The following is a 22,063-nucleotide window of genomic DNA, read 5'->3' as shown; positions in this document are numbered from 1 at the left end:
GGAGGGTAAACACCCATTATTCCGCAACTTTCTTTCCGCATACCATCACTCCGCATACTTTCATTACGAAAGTACAATGACTCCGCAATGCCATTATAACGCTTGGCATTACATTTTATATGCTTTTACCACGCATACATTTACAACTAAATTCGTTGTAAATGCATGAATGGTAAAAGCATGTTTAATGTTTGGATAAGGTAAGTATGGGTATAAGCCACGTTGCCTGTAATCTTGGAGCTACTGAACTCCTCCATCTCCGCCTGTACAGTGCCCACCGCTTGGAAGCAAGCCATGGTGCGGGCGCTACTAAAAAAACCCAACCTGGATCCAGACGATCACTCCAGTTACCGCCCCATCTCACTCCTCCCCTGGGCAAGCAAGGTTCTGGAGAAGTACATAAACGCCCAGCTGGTCCAGTTCCTTGAGAACAACTCACTACTAGACACGTCCCAGACAGGCTTCAGACAGAAGCACGGTACTGAAACCGCCCTGTTAGCGGTTACCGAAGAATCTCGAAGGGTACTAGATCAGGGAGGATCAGTGGCAGTGATCCTCCTTGATCTAAGTGCAGCCTTCGATACGGTCAGCTATGCCACCTTGCTGAACCGTCTCTATAACATCGGAGTATCAGGCGACGCATTGAGGTGGCTCCATTCCTTCTTGACCAATAGATCTTTTCAGATCTTTGACGGGGACACAGTGTCATCCAGCAAACCATTAAGCTGCGGAGTACCGCAGGGCTCCTCCCTGAGCCCTGCGCTATTCAATGTATACATGAGACCACTGGCTGGGGTCGTCGAACCGCACAGTATCAAAATCGTATCATACGCCGACGATACCCAACTAGTGGTCTCGCTGGCACAAGAGAACAACAGGCAGACCCCGGAAGGTCTGCTGAAATGTCTAGAGGACGTCAAGGAGTGGATGACTAACTCCTCCCTCAAACTAAACGGAGAAAAAATAGAGCTCATGCTCCTGGGACCCGCCTCGCCATTGCCTTTCACTTCCTTATGGCCCCCCTGTCTGGGCTCTCCTCCCACCCCTAAGGAAAGTGTAAAGAACCTAGGAGCATGGCTGGACAAAAATCTCTCCTTCTCCACCCAGGCCACCAAGTTGTCCGCCACATGTTTTGGCTTACTTAGAACCCTGAGGAAGGTTCTCCCGCTTTTACCATTGGAAGCCAAACAGGTGGCAGTACAAGGCCTGATCCAGTCCCGCCTAGACTCAAACAATGCCCTATATGTAGGGGCTCCTGAGATGACTCTTCGGAAGTTGCAGGTGGTACAGAACTGCGCAGCCCGTACCCTGCTACAGATCCCCCGAACCCAGTCAGCCAGACCCGGACTAAAAAGTCTACATTGGTTGCCAGTAAGGCAGAGAGTGGCATTTAAGGCACTATGCATTGCGCATCGGGCCTTCTGGAAGACAGGCCCAGCAATTAATGACAATCTAGTCATCCCCTACCACCCAAATAGAAACCTTCGCTCCACGGAGGCTTTCCTGGCGGTGATTCCCAGAGTAAAGAGAGCCAGGGCCGGAGGCAGGATGGTTTCCTTGAACACCTCAAAGCTATGGAATGCTCTTCCTCTTCAACTCCGGTCCAACCCGAACCTGCTCTCATTCCGCAAACAGTTGAAAACATTACTGTTTGCCAAATCCTCCGAGTTCTAACTCTTCTGCACCGCCCCATCTCTGTCTACTTACTCAGCGCTTGGACGCCCGTGGGCAGCAACCGCGCTTAACAAATCGATTTACAATTACAATTACAATATGTTTTGGGGTACTGAGGTATATGTTTTGGGGTGTTTGGGTATTTAAAGCGTTCAGATATAGTTTTGGGTTATGGGGTACAGGGGTAGTTGTAGGGTTTAGGGATAGGTATGGGTTTTGGGGTACAAGGGTATTTTTAGGGTTCAGGGCTAGGTTTGGGTTTTGGGGTATAGGGGTATTTTTAGGGTTCAGGAGTAGGTTTGGGTTTTTGGGTACAGGGGTATTTTAAGGGTTCAGGGCTAGGTTTGGGTTTTTGGGTACAGGGGTATTTTTAGGGTTTAGGGCTAGGTTTGGGTTTTGGGGTACAGGGGTATTTTAGGGTTCAGGGGTAGGTTTGGGTTTTGCGGTACAGGGTTATTTTTAGGGTTCAGGGGTAGGTTTGGGTTTTGCGGTACTGGGTTATTTTTAGGGTTCAGGGTTAGGTTTGGGTTTTGGGGTACAGGGGTATTTTAGTGTTCAGGGGTAGGTTTGGGTTTTGGGGTACAGTGGTATTTTTAGGGTTCAGGGCTAGGTTTGGGTTTTGAGGTACAGGGGTATTTATAGGATTCAGGGCTATGTTTGGGTTTTGGGGTACAGGAGTATTTTTAGGGTACAGGGTATATTTATAGGGTTAAGATGGGTTAGTGTTTAAGGGTGTTGGGGTATTTTAAGGAGTAAGGGTGGGCTATGATAATGGGGTGCGGGGGTATTTAAAGGGAGCAGATATAAAACATGGCATGAAGGGCGGAACGTACCACACGCCCCCAGCGTTTGTCACGCTCACAGCATACGCCCACAGCACAACGCAGACACGCCCACAAGGGACTACTTTGCTGGCACAGTTCTTTTACCTTTTAAATGTATATTGTGGGCGTCTGCATAGCCTATGTCCTTCTGCTGCAACTGCCCTTTCCAATGCTGTATTGGGTGTTATGATTGGTGCTGTGGTTCCTGAGATTACCCGCCTCAAAGGTTTGGGCTCTCTCTTTATTATATACTAGCAGCCCGCCCCTGCGTTGCCCGGGGCTGGGGGCAGCATTTCAGGCTTGCGTGCACTCCCGCCCCGGCCCCCGCCCACCACAACATTTACACTCCTCCCCGCGCTTCACTCAGCCGCACACGTTCGCCTCCTCCCAGCACTTCACTGAGCCGCACACGTTCCACCTCCACCAAGCGCTCCCGCGCTTCACCTACCTCAGCCCGACTTCACCGCTCCTCGTTCCGCCTCCTCACATCAGCCCGACTTCACCGCTCCTCGTTCCGCCTCCTCCCATCAGCCCGACTTCACCGCTCCTCGTTCCGCCTCCTCCCATCAGCCCGACTTCACCGCTCCTCGTTCCGCCTCCTCCCATCGCTTCTCTGAGCCGCACATGTTCCGCTCCTCCCCGCGCTTCATGTATCTCAGCCCGACTTCACCGCTGCTGTCCGCCGCTCCTCCCCGCGCTAGATGATGTCAGCACGCACGTCCACGTTGTTAGCGCACACGGCCGGCGCTACTTCTTAGGGACTACTTTTTTTATTGTTTATTTTTTAATTAACGTTTATTTTTATTTATTTTATAGCCTATGTCCATCTACAGGACCTCCCCTTTCCAACGCTGTATTGGGTGTTGCGATTGGTGGTGTACTTTTCGAGTTTACCTGGCTCAAAGGACACAGTTCTCTCTTTATAATAGTAGTATAGATATAGATAGTATAGATAGATATATATATATATATATTATATTATATATATGCCACGAGTTTGTAACATCGATGGGGACCGGAGGAAGACCAGCGAGGAATGAGGGCTACAATTCGATATTGGACACTGCGCACATTTCCAGTCATCAAATCCACCTACTGAGGGGGCTTGAATTATTCAGCTTCTGCCGATTCACACTTACCCGGTTTGATGCATTCTGGGCGCTGCAGTTGTGAGAGAGCTGCAGTGAAGTCTGACCCATGTGACCCAAAGGTCAGCGGATTACCTTCAATGGCAGGGCTTCTGGACATTTGAATGTGCGGGTGGAATCACAGGCAGCCTAAACAGCAGCATCTGAGGAAGTCCGTTGGGCCGAAATGCATTATGCACACGCTGGCATTCAATAAAGGTGTTCCAAAGATATCCCCTGTGTGGCCTCTCTCTGTTCCTCACGGAGTGGATTGTTTTGGATATATATATATATATATATATATATATATATATATATACACACACACACACACCCTCTTTTCCCTTCTCTACTTCACCGTCTTTGTGCTGTTTCTTGGTACACTTTTCTTACAATTTTTCTTATAATTTTGCTCTATGGTCTCTTCCCCTCTTGAAGGGTGCAAAACGTAAGCTTTGAGACTAGAGGATGTATTGCACCTTTTTTACTGAGTTTATGGCACACTGATGGTTTACTAGGTGTATACTACATGAGAAATTAATTTTTCCAGCTTATTAATAGGTTATTGTGTTTTTTTCCTAAAGTCTACACATGTGTTTTTCTAAAATTGGGATGATAATAAATGTTGTTTTGTATACTTAAATTGGGCTTTATGAATTAGGTTTGTGTTTGATAGACTTTCGTTTTTAGTCACTGCCGTTATATATATATATATATATATATATATATATATATCCAGCAAGTGTAACCTCCCAGGCTTCAACCGCAGCGACCCAGGAAATCACGCAGATCCGATGTAGCTTACTTCAGGCACAAGTTTATTTAGGAGCTGAACCAAACAATCTGACGCGTTTCGGGCATCCGCCCTTGCTCACAGACAGTCAGTGTTGGAAATGGCCACATTTAAATACTCAATGCTTAACAGTGAAAATGCATTTTTTTCTCCCGTTTTTTTGCTTAGTACCACGTGATTATGGAAAGAGAGGACAAACTACCAATACTGCATATCGTAGTCTGTTTTCCAAACATTTACACATTTAAGAAAAATTCGGAAATAGAGTGCAATTCATGGTTAAAATCCAAAAATAGTGCGACATTGTTAAAAGGTGTAATTCATGGAAAATAATAAAAAAGAAATAAATGCATAAAATGCCTATATTGCATAATACCAATTATTTACAGTCAAAGCCCCAGCATACAAATTGATATTGCAGTGCAAAAATGCATAATAAAGTGCATAGTGCATCATTTAAAATCAATATCTGATTAGACGCAATAAAAAATAATTTTAAAAGTTGTTTGTGCAAAATGAGCAGTGTTGTAAACATCTTCATATTGCATCTATTCATATTGTGTGCAAATCAGCGCTGTATGTAAACATATGACTCATAGCAGCATATATAAATTTATGTGTGTGTGTATATATACGTTGTGCCCTTTCTTTATTGTTTAAGATATTTCTGTGCGGATACATATATCTATGTCAGATGTCAGATGTTTTGATCGCTGTGCCTTTCTATAAATGTCAATAAGGTATGTGCTTAATGTTACATATATATTCTATATTTGTTTGTAATTTTGATTTGTTGTTTTATGTATTATGTGTAATTTAGTTTGGTTTTATTTGTGTACTTTTTCAGCCCTGACGAAGTTCCATTCAGAACGAAACACGTTGGCTTATGTCCAATTTTAAACTGAAACTACAATAAAGGATATATATTTTGGAATACATTTGAAGCGCACTGACTTCATTCTGATGCACCTTCCTTTTCTTTATGAGCCTGTAGTTCTCCGAAAGGGAGCTGCTCAGACTTCTGGTAGGGATATCCCACCACTCTCAGCCATGCTTCTTTCCAGGCATCTAGTCCCGCCCAGTGTCCCCCCTTTGGGAGATAGAGGAGCAGGCCCAAAGGCAGGTCAGGAGAATTGGGCAATCTACTGCCCACTCGCCTCAAATATCTTACCCAGCAACTCGTCACCACCTTAACTTCAGTTGTTTTCCCCACCATGCTCCTTTGCACCTTTAGTAATACATTCACTAGTGTCTGAGCCGACAGCGCAAACATGCACTGTGCTCTGTCTGGGTTCCTTTCAGCTGCAAGCCACTTGATCAACCAGCTCAGTTGCGCTGCTATATGGTATGCCTCGAAGTCTTGGACTGCAAGATGCCCCTGTGCTGTAGCGTGGCAAGTGCAACCGGCCGCAATCTGATCCCTATAGGAAGGAGGTGATCGTTTAATTTAAGTCCCTAAATATCGCTCGGGGGACCCACACCGGAAGTGTTCCAAAGAAGTATAACATTCATGGTAGTGCCACCATATTCAGTATGGCTACTCGCCCAGCGACTAACATCGGTAACGACTTCCAGAAGTCCACAGAGAATAGAATCAAGGGTATAGTCCTAATCATATTGCCCTCTAAAAGTTCAGCAGGGCCATGATATACTCTCACCCCTAGATATGTCAGACAGCTGGGTTCCCATTGGGGGCCGTCCAAGTCTAAAGGTGGGGGTCTTTTAGGCACCATGGTAAACAACTTTGATTTCTGTCTGTTGACCTTCAGGTCAGATAATCTACCAAATTGCTCCAACATGGACTGCGCTCCTTCAAGATCTGCTGTCGTGTCTCGGAGGAATAGCAGTAGGTCGTCCGCATATAAGGCTATGCGGTGCTGCGTCTCTCTTATCATTAGGCCTCTGTAATCTCTGTAATCCTGCCCCTTTCTCGCTCTACAAGATAGTGGCTCCATAGCAAGAGCAAATAGCAGTGCAGATAGGGGCATCCCTGCCTCATTCCACGTTCCATTGTCTGGAGGCGATAAGACTTCCCGTACGCACTCTGGCCGATGGGCTTGTGTAGAGCAAAGTTACCCATGTCAAGAATGCGCCACCCAGCCCATCACAGTCATCAATTCGTACAGAAGTGCCATTTGAGCCTATCAAAGGCCTTCTTGATGTCCACCACATAAACCACTGCTTCAGGTCTAACCTAGTCCTCTGCGTCCATGACGGTTAGGGGTCTGCCTATGTTTATGGCTGTGTTCTGCCCTGGTATAAATCCTGCCTGGTCGGAGTGGACCAGCGCTGCCATGTGTGGTAGCAGCCGGGTTGCCAGTATTTTACTTAAAATCTTGTATTCCCAGTGTGCATGAGTGTCCAGCAGTGTGCATTAAGCTCTGTACATCTGCAGTGCACAGTAGTGTGTCTAGTCTCGTGTGCAGTTTCTGTACTGCTGAGTAGTCAGAGTAATTCCTATCCCCAAGGTGTAGGGTTATCCAGGAGTCTAGCAGTACCCATCAATGTCGCCAGTTATTAAATGCCTATGACGCACACACCGTCAAGAAGTTCCTTAGTGGAAGGTGGCACCTATCCAGATGGACATCACCCTGGCTGTTAAAGTCTCCCCTCACAATCGTAACACCAGTCAAATAAGGGGCCAGGAGGTGATTTAGTTGGTCAAAAAACTCAGGTTGGTCAGTGTTGGGACATATACACTCAATGCTCAAGTCACGACTTTCCAGGCGTCCTCGTATGGTCATGAAGCACCCCTCTGGGTCTAATAGGGTGTCTGAGTTAGAAGTGGACCCCCACCTGGATCATAGCCCCCCCACACGTAAACCGAGTACTTGGTAAAGTAGGCCTGTCCCCTCCAGCGCCTTTGCCGCGCTATACCCTCTTTCTGCATGAGGTGTGTCTCTTGAAGGAAGGCTATTTTGACACCCCGCTTTCGGAGGTAGGAGAATACTTTATATCTCTTTGCCATAGTGTGCATCCCTCGAATGTTCCAAGTCATGTATTTGTATGGTTGTGTGCCTGCCATTAGGTGCCATAGTAGGAGTGAGGGGTAGGCCTCTCCGTCTTCCCCCCTGCCTCCCTCCCCTCAACTCGCCCCCAACTCAATCTGTGCTGCTGCGGGTTCTGTAAGCGGTGCAACTCAAGTCCCTCCCTTTGTATAAACTGTGAACAATTGCCCCAACACCCATGCCGCAGGACAAGTAGGAAAACACCTCCCATCCAAACTGCTAACTTAGTCCTCCAAGTGGTTGCTTGCAGATTGTGTAATCAAGGGGGTTGGTCTATTGCTTCGCCGGTCCCCCTCCCATAGCAACCCAAATATCTTGTCTCTGATCCAGCCGAATCGAATGTCCCCCAGTATCTCTTTTCAACTAATGTAATCAGCAGTCTCTGGCGTCAAATCTGGGAGTGATGTGCTCCGGGCTTCCGACTCCCAGAAGCCCTGTTTGAAATCTGTCTCCATCGTCACATTGCTGTCTTCAGATTGTGGGTTCCCTTCTCCTTCCCGCTTATCAACGCTACCACCTTCATCACCATTTGTCTTTCTATTCAGGACTCTTCCTGCATGGGGAACAATGCATCTTTCTCAGTTCTGCTGCGTCTTCTTCGCTGGGGTGCCTTGCGCGTCCGTCCTGTTCCCTCTTGGGCCTCCAGGCATTCCCAGGCCTCTTGAGGGGGTATGGAAGAATTCAGCTCCTTCTGGCGTGGTCACTCGCAATTGGGCCAGGTAGAGATTTATATATTTATAGTTCAGGTGGAGGAGTTTTTACTTCACGCTTTGGAAGGAGCCTCATTGCCTCTGTACTTTCCTCGAGAAATCCGGGAAGAGTCTTACTGATGCATTATTCACCTTGTTATCCCCTTTTTTCTGCACCTTTTGACTCTGATAGGCCTTCCTGTGCTACTCCTGGACGTATCCAGTTCTCCAGGTAATGCACCACGCTGGTGCCTTCTACTTTCTCAGGTAGCCCCACTACTTGATTGTTATTTCTACGAGATCTGTTTTCTGCATCCTCAGATCGCCATTAAAGCATGTGCACTATTGTTTTGAGGGTAGCCAACTGTTTTTTCAAAGCTGCTATGTCTGGAGAGAGTTCTGCCAGTTGGTGCTCGTTTGACGGCACTGTCAGCTGTCTGTGATCTCTGAGTATGCTCAGATCCAGCCCTATGGAGTCTATTTTGGCTTCTAATTGGTCACTGGAGGAAGTTATGACCTGTAATATATCCTGTAGCATCGGATCCTTGGTGCACTTTGCTCAGGATTTAGGATCCTCGCTCTACTCTGTCGTTCTTTCAGCAGAGGCTCCGTCTTTGTCCCACTTCTTTGGAACTTTCCCCATTGTTCCCTCCACCTCTGTATTATTTTATGTTCCTGTTTGTTTGCGTCTTGAGATCAGGGTCCTCCACTCTAAGATGGGTGCACACTCTTTACTATTACCCTCTGTCAGCTACCCTTGTCGGCTCATAAATTTGACATGCCGGAGGCCCAGGTGGCGTGCATCACTGTTGGCACAGTGTGCGACTTAATCCGTGTGGGGAGCTCCTCTTGTGGCTGCATGGTCCGCGGCCTCCATCTTCTACACTGAACTCACCACTGTGCTGTCTCTCCATCTTGCAGCTCCAGTTCACACAGCGTTTCTCCCTTCTCAGGCCCGATATTTGGCTATGGTCACTCCCCTGCTTGGCCCCGGGGGGACTGGGCCGGTCTGGGCCCCAGCTGCCGCCAGATCCGCCCCATGCAGCCCTACCAAAGTTCAGGAGCGTGGCCGCTGGGGAGCTTGCTATGCCTCCAGGGATGTGCCTGGTCTTCTGCTGGAGTTTCCCTGTACAGTTCCCTTTGACAGTCCCGCCGCACCTAGGCGGGGGAGGGGTGGAAGGCACCTGCACCTAATGGTGCAGCTTAGGATGCGAGCGTCTCTCCGTCCCATCACAAGCTGCCATTTTGGAGCAGTATTTGCCCCTCTTCTCCGGCGTTGTGGAGCGGCCCGATGCACCGCTCCAGGTGGGGCGGCAAACGCACGCAAGCCTCTGCTCACAGCTGCCTCTGCTCTGCCTCTTCTTCTCCGGCCCATGGCTCTGTGGGCCACCTCGTCTCGGGGCTCCTGTGTCTTCCTCACGGTGCTGCCATCTTGGGGGACTCTCAGTTTGGAGGCCCTGGAACGGGAAATCCGTGAGGCACGGATGAAGATCAGTCTTTTTAAGATCCTTCAGGGCTAGCACTGCACCCCGGCATGGCTTCAGGTTGCAGGGTTGCTTTCTCACTGTGCCAGCTGGCGATGCGATCAAGCGCCCTGTGATATTGTTCATATCTTACTGGATTGTCTGCCAATCAGCTCTTCTGGACTACAGTGGGGTCTACACTACGGTAATCTAAGGACTTCCGGACCCCCTAGTTCTCCTCCATGACTTATCTGAGTAGTGCGCTGAGTAGTGCGCTATACAAGTATCAATTTACATCTGACCTTTCCAGGCTGGCCCCCCATGCACGTCGCTTGCTCGTCACTGCCCTACAGCTGTCAAGATCTGTATTCTGTGACACCGGAGTTCTCCACACTTACCATTGAGTGAGGAATGGCTTGCGTCTTATGAAAAGGTAATTTACAATTTAATTGACAAGGCAGATATTTTTCTTCTCACATGATCCCTCTTTCTGCAGGATGTCCCTCCGCCACCAATTCCCTTTGACTCTTGATTCTTCCTCATCACCATCATTGCACCCGCCTCCCTTTATCCTTCGCAATACTATACTTGGGCTTCACCTGACCTACTCTCTTCTGTGCTTCGTAGTTCTGTCTTCCCTCCCTTCTTATTTCTTTGGCCTTCTTTTTCCTTTTTCCTTCTATAGCTTATTATTTAACACCTCTTTCTTTTTTTCCCTTTCTCATATAGAAGTATTGTCTGTTATTGGTGTATGTATCGCAATTAACATTTGTATCTAAATATGGGCCCAAGCTGGACTTGCATGTCACTATTATGTGGTTATATAGGCCTCGGACGGGGAAACCACCATTTTACATGTTCATTTTTAAGTTGACATTGTTCTTCAATGTGGACTCTTGTCAAACATTTTGCTTGGGCGCCCTTATGAAATAATATTCTCTGAAAAGGAGTTGCTTACATTTACACTTCTACATAGGCATATTATCAGGGCCTTGAAGAGTCTGTACCAGGCTTAAATTCACTGCTTCAAATGATGATGTGTGTTGTTGTCCACTCAGGAGCCGGGATCTTGTTTCCTTCCCAGTGTAAGAATTGGCTTTTGTAGTTTGGTTTGCCCTGTTCCCATCATGCACTGGGACAGGAACAGACTAATTTGCATACAGCCAGGTTCTGAAACTGGGATGGTGCAGTGAGCTAAAAAACTGTGTTGGATCTAGCCCTGATCTCTTGACTGGGTGAGAGCTTTCTGCTTAATTCAGAGACTCTGTCCCTCACCACCCCTTGTTGTAACTATTTTTGTCCACCCTAAGCGTGGAAGGGTATTCTCAGATGTGAGACCCTTGCTCATTGCACCATCAGGATTCAAGCAAACCGGGCCGAAGACGGCTGTAATGCCAGAAACCGGTCCCCGGGAGCTTGTTTCCTTCCCAGTGTAAGAATTGGCTTTTGTAGTTTGGTTTGCCCTGTTCCCATCATGCACTGGGACAGGAACAGACTAATTTGCATACAGCCAGGTTCTGAAACTGGGATGGTGCAGTGAGCTAAAAAACGGTGTTGGATCTAGCCCTGATCTCTTGACTGGGTGAGAGCTTTCTGCTTAATTCAGAGACTCTGTCCCTCACCACCCCTTGTTGTAACTATTTTTGTCCACCCTAAGCGTGGAAGGGTATTCTCAGATGTGAGACCCTTGCTCATTGCACCATCAGGATTCAAGCAAACCGGGCCGAAGACGGCTGTAATGCCAGAAACCGGTCCCCGGGAGCTTGTTTCCTTCCCAGTGTAAGAATTGGCTTTTGTAGTTTGGTTTGCCCTGTTCCCATCATGCACTGGGACAGGAACAGACTAATTTGCATACAGCCAGGTTCTGAAACTGGGATGGTGCAGTGAGCTAAAAAACGGTGTTGGATCTAGCCCTGATCTCTTGACTGGGTGAGAGCTTTCTGCTTAATTCAGAGACTCTGTCCCTCACCACCCCTTGTTGTAACTATTTTTGTCCACCCTAAGCGTGGAAGGGTATTCTCAGATGTGAGACCCTTGCTCATTGCACCATCAGGATTCAAGCAAACCGGGCCGAAGACGGCTGTAATGCCAGAAACCGGTCCCCGGGAGCTTGTTTCCTTCCCAGTGTAAGAATTGGCTTTTGTAGTTTGGTTTGCCCTGTTCCCATCATGCACTGGGACAGGAACAGACTAATTTGCATACAGCCAGGTTCTGAAACTGGGATGGTGCAGTGAGCTAAAAAACGGTGTTGGATCTAGCCCTGATCTCTTGACTGGGTGAGAGCTTTCTGCTTAATTCAGAGACTCTGTCCCTCACCACCCCTTGTTGTAACTATTTTTGTCCACCCTAAGCGTGGAAGGGTATTCTCAGATGTGAGACCCTTGCTCATTGCACCATCAGGATTCAAGCAAACCGGGCCGAAGACGGCTGTAATGCCAGAAACCGGTCCCCGGGAGCTTGTTTCCTTCCCAGTGTAAGAATTGGCTTTTGTAGTTTGGTTTGCCCTGTTCCCATCATGCACTGGGACAGGAACAGACTAATTTGCATACAGCCAGGTTCTGAAACTGGGATGGTGCAGTGAGCTAAAAAACGGTGTTGGATCTAGCCCTGATCTCTTGACTGGGTGAGAGCTTTCTGCTTAATTCAGAGACTCTGTCCCTCACCACCCCTTGTTGTAACTATTTTTGTCCACCCTAAGCGTGGAAGGGTATTCTCAGATGTGAGACCCTTGCTCATTGCACCATCAGGATTCAAGCAAACCAGGCCGAAGACGGCTGTAATGCCAGAAACCGGTCCCCGGGAGCTTGTTTCCTTCCCAGTGTAAGAATTGGCTTTTGTAGTTTGGTTTGCCCTGTTCCCATCATGCACTGGGACAGGAACAGACTAATTTGCATACAGCCAGGTTCTGAAACTGGGATGGTGCAGTGAGCTAAAAAACGGTGTTGGATCTAGCCCTGATCTCTTGACTGGGTGAGAGCTTTCTGCTTAATTCAGAGACTCTGTCCCTCACCACCCCTTGTTGTAACTATTTTTGTCCACCCTAAGCGTGGAAGGGTATTCTCAGATGTGAGACCCTTGCTCATTGCACCATCAGGATTCAAGCAAACCGGGCCGAAGACGGCTGTAATGCCAGAAACCGGTCCCCGGGAGCTTGTTTCCTTCCCAGTGTAAGAATTGGCTTTTGTAGTTTGGTTTGCCCTGTTCCCATCATGCACTGGGACAGGAACAGACTAATTTGCATACAGCCAGGTTCTGAAACTGGGATGGTGCAGTGAGCTAAAAAACGGTGTTGGATCTAGCCCTGATCTCTTGACTGGGTGAGAGCTTTCTGCTTAATTCAGAGACTCTGTCCCTCACCACCCCTTGTTGTAACTATTTTTGTCCACCCTAAGCGTGGAAGGGTATTCTCAGATGTGAGACCCTTGCTCATTGCACCATCAGGATTCAAGCAAACCGGGCCGAAGACGGCTGTAATGCCAGAAACCGGTCCCCGGGAGCTTGTTTCCTTCCCAGTGTAAGAATTGGCTTTTGTAGTTTGGTTTGCCCTGTTCCCATCATGCACTGGGACAGGAACAGACTAATTTGCATACAGCCAGGTTCTGAAACTGGGATGGTGCAGTGAGCTAAAAAACGGTGTTGGATCTAGCCCTGATCTCTTGACTGGGTGAGAGCTTTCTGCTTAATTCAGAGACTCTGTCCCTCACCACCCCTTGTTGTAACTATTGTTGTCCACTCAGCAGCAGCCCTGCAAGGGTAGAATACGGATGGCCTGACTTGAACTCCAGCATGGTAACATGGGTGAAGTGTATTATATAAACAACACCAACCCTTTGTTAGACAGAGGAGACTTTCATTGTCACTGCTGCGGTCAGCCAATGCCGGAATTCCAGCACAGTGAATCCGGTTTACTTTCCTGAGAAGGATAATGGCCTGCTCTGCACAAGAATGGGCTTCAAAATTAAACAAACACATAGTTAACTGGGGAGTTAGATCACCCTAAGTTGTACTGGCAGATTCGTACCACCTAAACCCACTAGGTTAGGAAGCGCTAGGTAATAGTATAAATGTGATTATATGTGAATGCATTTATTCAATATAACAGCACAATTGTTGAACTGTTTATCTTCTTTACAATTCTCATAATGGGGATTACTCTGTTTTGTTTCCTTCTATTAATCATCGCAGCGCACATATTTTACACAAGATTCTTATTGCATCAATAAATGTTTGAAATACCAATTCGAGTAATTCTTGTGTTTCCCTTTGGAAATGCATGACTAACTAACCAAAGGGACTGATCAGTTTCCATGATTTTCTTGGAAAGTCAGAGTTGTCATGTCCTGAGGTTGCACATACCATCCAGTACCTTGTAGGGTTTAGAACTAGCCAGGAGTAAGGCCAAAATATCTTGATGTGTGTGGATTCAGTCTCACACAGGTTTGACATTTGATACATTTATGTTGTCCAAACATATAGTCATACTGATATAGTATGTACAGTCCAAAAATGTGATGTTATGAGTTGACGAGGGGGGCATAACCGCGACCGCCACAAAGTTGGCCGCACTCTTGTGAGGCTCTGGCACCCGTGGTCCGAATCTGGTACAAACTACTGCAGGGGCCGTGTCACTACTGATCAGTGGGCAAGGAAGACGTTGTTAAGGTGGCGGAGAGAAGCACTGCAGATAGTGCCTCAGAGGCCCCGCTGCGACAGGCCGGGACCGCCGGGTCCCATTGGTGTGCGCATTGGCTTCCCACCCCCTCTTAACCTCTGAAATCCAGCCGAGGGGTCTGCGGTCCTGCTGAGTCGGCCAGAGTGCGGTGCTGGCCGGAGCCCACCCTGTTGAGGAAGACAGCGGCCTCCGGGACGATTCACAGGAGGAGGTGGACTCAGGCACCTGTTGGGCCTGCGGACGCCGGGATAGGAGATTGCAGATCACTGGGAGCCTTGCTGCGCTGACCCAGCAGGACCTGGAGAGAGGCCTCCCGGTGGTTCAGGACCTGAAGCAGTGAATGCAATGTTCATGCGTTAACCCTCTTCAGTGTACTATGTGAACACCGGCCCGTCAGCACATCTCTGGGAGGACAGACGGAATAAATGGTGGGGTGAGAGGCGAGCACCATGGGGAGGATCTAGTACAGCTGCACCACTTCAGGAACACCCTGTGGCTCACCGGCGTGATCTACTCCCCTTCCTGAAAACACGGCACAGGAGGAGAAATCCTGCTGCCCTTGTCGCTAACAGGTACATAGGCCGGGATCGGGAGCTTCCCACCTCCACATGCGCCCTGCTTCTGCTGCTTGCGGGCACACATAACCCAGGTCCAGAAGGCAAAGCACTATCCAGAGACGCGATAAACACGCTCCAGGCTACCGCACACCCCTGACCTGATGGCAGTGTGTGGCAGAACCCCCAACATGGGCCGATTAGACCCCAAAGAACAGAGGCTTACGCTTGACTGCACGAAACCTGCAGAGGGCCGTAGCTCCCATTTTGACACCGATGACCCAACAGATAGAGGCCTCAACGCCACTGCTACCAGCAATATGGCAACCATAATGGCAGAACTCAAGGTGGGCTTCAGCGCAATGGATGCCCGATTTGACACACTTGTGGGCCACATTGACAGACTGGGTGAGTGGCTAGAAAGGCATGGGGCCCGCCTTCAGGGAGCGGAGAATAGGGTCTCCGACCTCAAAGTTAGGTCACGACGCACTAACATACACATTTCAGGAATAGCTGAGATCACGAACATGGGACACCCAGAGGATTTTGTCGAGCAACTATTAGCAAACTTGTTTGAACCCAGATTCTCCGCTACATTGGCAATGGAACAGGCACATCAATCACTTGGTCCTCGACCCCCAGAGGGTGCACCACCACGGTATATAATAGCATATCTCCTTAATTATAGAGACCGCAACACTACACTGAGGTTGGCACGTGAGAAAGGCCCCCTCAGACATGAAGGCGTCAACATCTCGCTATTCCCCAACTTTACGCCTATGGTACAGGAGGCCAAACGGAAATTTAGCGACATGAAAAACATGCTCCGTAAGCATGGCATCAGATACGTCATGCTATACCCCTGGTGCACCTGCGGTGGAATATAAAGGATGCACTAAAATCATGGACACCCCTGCAGAGGTGGCTGCCTTCTGTAAGACAATCCATACTGGGTCCCCTCCACATCGACAATCCTCACCTGCACATTCGAGGCCAGAACATTTAAATCACTTGCACCCTGCAACACATGACGCCGCATCCTGAAACCCCGGAGTGTTCGTAGACCTTTCCTCTACAGGATAGCCAAGGGCCCCGCTACATGATGACAGCACCAACAACTCAAAAATTGCACCGCATAACTAATAGCGGTTGTTCTCATATTACATCATTAACCTAACTCCAGGTGGACTGCTGGGGTAGAGTTGCTGATGCGCCCCCCTTTGGTGAATGCCAAATGTTTTGTATTGGAATATTCTCTCATTCTCTATTTTGTGTTCTTAGTTGATATGGGAATCACGGGATGACCAGTGTGAGAGGGGGTTGGGTTCAATGGGAATTCTTTAATTTTGTAAAAAGTTTGATAATCTTTTGTTGTCTTACGCCAGAGCACATGTCTCTGATTTTACGCAGTCATATCACTCCCGACACACGGTCCTCTTGCATCCTCAGATATGAACAGCCCATGCCATGGCTAGGAAAATAGAATTCTCCATCATATCATGGAATATTCACAGCATTAACATCCTGCAGGAAGGGAAAACAAGTATTCTTCTAATTAAATAGGCATGACATCAAAATTGCCCTTCTACAAGAGACCCACCTATCCCCTCACACTGACCCAGCATTTGCCAAACAATGGGGATGCCACAGGTACTTCTCCTGTTATAGTTCATATTCCCGAGGCACATGCATATCGATCCATAAAAGCATCCTGTTTATTCCACAGCTCCACTACTCAGACCCGAATAGCCTATATCAGCTCCTACAAGGCACACTGACGGATAAAAAATCCTATTAGTCAACATGTATGCGTCCAATATCGATGACCCCGACTTCTTTCAGTATCTGTACACCCGCCTTGACGGCCTCAAGGTTAACCACTTGATACTGGGAGGCGACCTTAACATGCCACATTGTCTACAGAAAGACACAACTAGTATACAACCGACTGACAAACCTTGGGAGAAGGGAAATCTTTCAACAAATTACTGATTCATATTCTCTACTACAAGCGTGGTGCACCCGTTTGGACTGGACTATTGGTTCCTATCGACCAATGTTCACCAGTTCATTATCGATATTACGGGCCTCCCTCGTACACTGTTCGACCACAGCCCAGTCTTGCTCCAATAAACAATTTCATATAGCTGCCCCGCTACTTACAGCTGGAGGTTCCAAGTAGAGACCGTACCGGATACCGTATTCCATAGTGAATTGCTAACCTCCATCATCGAGTATTTTACACAGAATACAGGAACAGTGTCCACTCAGGCCACCCTATGTGAGGCCTTTAAGGCATATATTCCTGGAGTGTGCATCCCCAAACATGCGGGCATACTCCGCGACATTCGCACCCAACTAAAACAAACCAAAAATGAACTATGTGACTTAGACCGGGCGACTGTAGAAGAGGAAATGAGACAATTACACCAACAATCGACAATTCTGGCAGAATTCAACGCTTTAGCGGAGAGAGATAACGTACTTGGGCAAGCATGCCAGAGCCCGCCCCTATGGGAAGAGGAATGAATAGGCCGTACCCTGGAGCACCTACCACGCCCGAACAGAGAGCTAAACTACATTGCTGGGCTATGCTTCGATTCAGGGTCCATCATTCCAGGAAGTGTAAACATCCTGCACAAATTCCAAAAGTACTATCTGGAATTATACACCTACAATGCCAAAGACATTCCATCAGAGATCACTACATATCTCGAAGACATTGCAATGGTTTGGCTGTCGAATAGTCAGCAGGAGTTTCTTAGTGAACCTCTAAGGCCGGAGGAGGTGACGCAGGCCATTACACCACTGGACGGGTCCAAGGCGGCGGGCTTAGAAGGCCTAACTGGAGCTTTCCAAAAAGCGTTTAAGCAACATCTGACCGGCAACACCTCACCCTCTACAATGCGTCACTAACTATTGGTGAGCTACCACACACACTGTGGGGGCAGTCCTGACTATATTGTGAAAGCCAGGCAAAGATCCCAATAGATGCGCCTCCTACCATCCACCATACCTGCTAAACTTTGTTAACAAGATACTAGTTAAAGTAATTGCCACTAAACAAGCCCTATTGATGAACAGATTATCTCACCAGCCCAGTCAGGATTCGTCCCGCACTGCTCAACTTCCGTCAATCTCCGAACCATATTTGCGATGCCCCAGATACATCAGCTGCTGTGGCCCTTCTAGATGCTGAGAAGGCATTTGATTCACTTGAGTGGTCATTCTTGAGAACTGTCCTTGCAAATTTTGGGAATTCCCTCCCATTCCTTACACTAATCATGCTCCTATACACTATGCCTACAGCCCGTCTCCAGATAAACGGCACACTTACAGATACAATCCCTGTGCTATAGGGCACCAGGCAAGGATGCCCACTGTCCCCTCTCATCTTTATAATTGCGATGGACCCGCTGGTTGGGGTGATGCAAGACAGGCACTCCCACCGCGGGCTACAACTCACACATGATCCACTACTACTATTGCTATAAGCAGATTATATCCTGCTATTTATTAGGCACCTGCAGGACATCTTACTCCCGCTTATGCAGGAGATAGCTAGAATAGGAAACCTCTCAGCATTAACTGGGCTGAGTCAGAGCTTTTTCCGCTAATAGATGCTGCTGAGCAACTGTCAGTGGACCACCCCCTTAGATGGGCCAACAATGGGACCAAATACCTGGATATCCACCTGCACAGAAATAGGGATCAGATCCTCCAGAGCAACTATGGCCCGGCAGTGGAAGCCCTCACAGAACAAGTGGCCAGATGGATAAGGTCACCCCTTTAAATGGCGGGACAAGAGGTCATTATTAAAATGGTGGTATTGCAATGTTTTTTGTATCCATTTACCAACATTCCTATTCCTCTGCCACAGACCTTTTACCGCAACCTGCATGACATTCTCTTGCACCTGGTCTGGGCGGGAGACCGACCACGATCTGCTGGTATACACTAACTCTCCCTTATGAACGTAGAGGACTCAGGGTCTCAGAATTCTGCCTTTACTACCTTGTTGCTCAGTGCCATTATACCTACCACTGCTATCACCCAGACGCACGTACCCCATATAAATTTGCCCTGAGCGCGCTCAACTGGACGGGCTATTACACTCATCCCGGGGCATACCGCTGGAGACCGGAGATATTTAAACAGTCTCCACAACCTGTTGGGATTGGCGCAGGCTGTGACGCATGTTGTGTGGTAGGCCCCTCTACTCGAACGCCATCCCGTTGCTAGATAACCCATGGCTCCTGCTGACACGAGAAGCACTGGTCAAACTCACGATTCACATCACTCCTTTTCCACCATGGGCGACCTATTTCCCAATGGCCAAGTTCTTCAACTGACAGACAACACACTGGTGCAAAGCATCCCCTACATGAACCGCTTCATCTTCAAGAGATTCCAGAACACCCTTCGGTCTCTGACACCTATGTATCCGCTCCCACCTGACTATCTCCCACCCCTGTCCTTGGTAATCACATCATGAGAGGGCGGACATATGACATCAAAACTTTATCACTCATGCATGGCCATGAAGCCGGACACAACTACACGGGCACAAGAGGTCTGGGAGACTGAGTTGGGCACCCAACTCACAGACCAGATATGGGGCTATTGTTGTGCACATACAGCACTCATTTCCATTAACCATAGACACAAAACTGATACATTTCAAATACTTGCACCTTTATTACCTCTCCCCATTGCATATCGCCAAATTCGACCATACTAGATCTGACAGATGCTTAAAATGCCAAGCCCCCCGAAGCTGACTTTGCCTATTTAACTTGAACATGTCCCGTGGTGGCCAGCTATTGGGAAAATGTAGGCACACATGTCTCTGCCATGATCGAAAATGAAATGTGATGACCCCAGACCCCAATGGTCACCCTACTGCCTATACCCATGATGTGCCCCATGCCTTTCACCACCTGGTCTCCATGGCACTACTACTGGGCAAGAGGGAGATAGCTCTGCGATGGGGAAGTGCCATAACTCCCACCACTAAAGACTGGTTGGAAAACATGAGTAGATGTGGTAGTATAGGAGAAGACTATGCCAATCTACAACCCCCTACATCACGCACCAAAGACATCTGGTTACCCTGCTGCATATACTTCCGCACCCTAGAACAGACTACTGACAATTAATTCCACTCCTCACCCTACCCACCACTGGGACATCTCCCTCTATCTAGATACTCACATGGATAGTCTACACACCTGGAGTCCTGTTATTCAAGAATAATATATAATGCTTTGGACATATTTAACAGATTCCAGTTCTTGTCATCAGAGGATATGACCAACTATTATTGTGCAATGTTGAATGCAATCTTGTTTTGTACCCAAAATTTAAAAAAAGACAATACAAAAAATATAAAAAATGCTGTTATTTTTCAATACTTCATTTATGGCAATTCAAATATTTGCTACAACAACAACAAAAAACTTACAGACATCTTAGCACCACACAGCTTAGATTTGCTATTAGTCATGGGGAACAGGTCCACACCTGCTTCACCAATATCATTTGGCAATATAGATCTAGCGGTTTACTTTGTCTTTCACAATAACAGACAAGCACAGATGTGGCACTGTACTCATTGTCAGGAACTACTACACCTACTCCAACTGACTCCCCATACAATTTCATCCTTTGAACTGCTGTCATCTACAACAAAGCTCAAACACAACAAACAATGCTTCTTGTGTCCTTTACAGTATTCATTTCCCCTTCCCCATGCTACATTTTTTATTGAACACTCTAAAAATTTTATCATTCTAATGAAAACTCAAAACCCCAATAAAGTATTTCTAGCTACCTAATATCCACAACAACCTTCATGCCCTTAAATTAAATGAAATATGAATCTGTTAGGGAATGACTGCCCATATTAGTATCCACACAGATCCTACAGTACTATCTGAAAAACAAATCACAGGAGGTAAGATAAACATCAAGAAAATGGATTATGGTATTCTAGAAATATGTAGACCCAGAAGAAGCAAACATCAAAACAAGCCTCATCTTTCTTAGAACTCAAATTATGGAACATAATCTGATTTAAATTACGTTGAATCACAATCTCCTTTCACTCTGAATACGGTCTAAAAACAAACCTCCTCAGATTGCACCTTCCAGAAAAAACTTTCTCCCTCTCTACCTTTATATCCCTATTTTTGTATCTTTTTGTTCATTGTTTGTACTTTAATGACAATGCACTCCACGGTCCATGTTGATAGGTCTACACTGATGAAATACTTCAATTTAATTAAAAAAAATAACTAAGTTGAGTAGGATCATAAACATTTTTATTACAAGTAAACCTTTATGAAGGAGAGGCTAGCACAATTGATCCTAAAAGGATGAGCCTCTCTACCTCTTGTGGAACGTATTAGGATGCTGACTCATGCTGAACGGGCCTAGAAGGTAGTAACAATGGCAGCAATACAGAATAGATGTTACTCCCTACTGAAGGGAAAGCCTTCCTCACTCTTGAGTGGAGTGCATTCGACTAAGAGGAGTAGCAACTCTTCATCAAGCACCTCCTTCCTGAGGAACTGAAATAGCTAGCTGTTGTCTTTGCATAGAATACTGAAGAATCAAACACGTTTTTACAGTCAACGAAAAGGTCAATTAGCTTCCTGATCAATCTGAGAACTAGAATCACATTTGTCAACACATGACCAGACTGAAGCTTAGAGTTGTGACATCTGTGTCGTTGAGGTCCCAGACATTATGGCACATTTGCAAATTCACATGGAATTTAGGTACCGAGAGGAAGCAAGTGCATTGTATGTTAGGGGTGTGGTAAACTGAAAATGTGAGGAGATGCATTCAGGATGGAGAGAAGAGAGGGTGCTGAAGAGGAAAGAAATTAGGTTTACGGTATACAGATGAAGGAGAAGTGGAGAGGAACAAGGCATACATGTCTAACAACGTGAACATGATGAGTGATTGAGACACTATGAAGACCACGACCCCTTGCACAGGCCTTAGTAATGTTCAATTCACAGTCTCACAATTTCAGAAGTGAAAATGTTATTTACAAAAAAATTATTGTTGATACTCATTCATCTTAACCAGCCAACAACCAAAGAATATAGCCCTGGCTAAATTTAGGGATTAAGTCAGTTGCTGTGTTATATAGCTGGAAACATCAACAGACAGCCCGGAGAGGAACAAAATGCTGGTTGGGTAACACTATGGTATCCACAGAAATTCAGTTTACATGTTGAGATCACACC

The 22,063-nt window shown here is 47.1% G+C and overlaps 1 protein-coding gene and 1 long non-coding RNA gene across 2 annotated transcripts in view; both read right to left on the bottom strand.

Annotated features, from left to right (window-relative positions):
• Positions 1–22,063, bottom strand: part of ZZEF1 (zinc finger ZZ-type and EF-hand domain containing 1) — a 1,733,356-nt gene that overhangs the window by 1,161,694 nt on the left and 549,599 nt on the right. The gene's annotated exons all lie outside the window — the stretch shown is intronic.
• Positions 10,242–14,270, bottom strand: LOC147729890 (uncharacterized). The gene is made up of 2 exons (XR_015308353.1): positions 13,312–14,270; positions 10,242–10,631 (listed from the first exon to the last, which is right to left on the bottom strand). It is a non-coding gene; the product is annotated as an uncharacterized LOC147729890 (long non-coding RNA).

This window comes from Lissotriton vulgaris, chromosome 2_1 (assembly GCF_964263255.1).
Source record: "Lissotriton vulgaris chromosome 2_1, aLisVul1.2, whole genome shotgun sequence".
Lineage (NCBI taxonomy): Eukaryota > Metazoa > Chordata > Amphibia > Caudata > Salamandridae > Lissotriton > Lissotriton vulgaris.
Note: the sequence above shows the minus strand (reverse complement) of the source record. Positions and strands in the feature narration are given on the sequence as shown.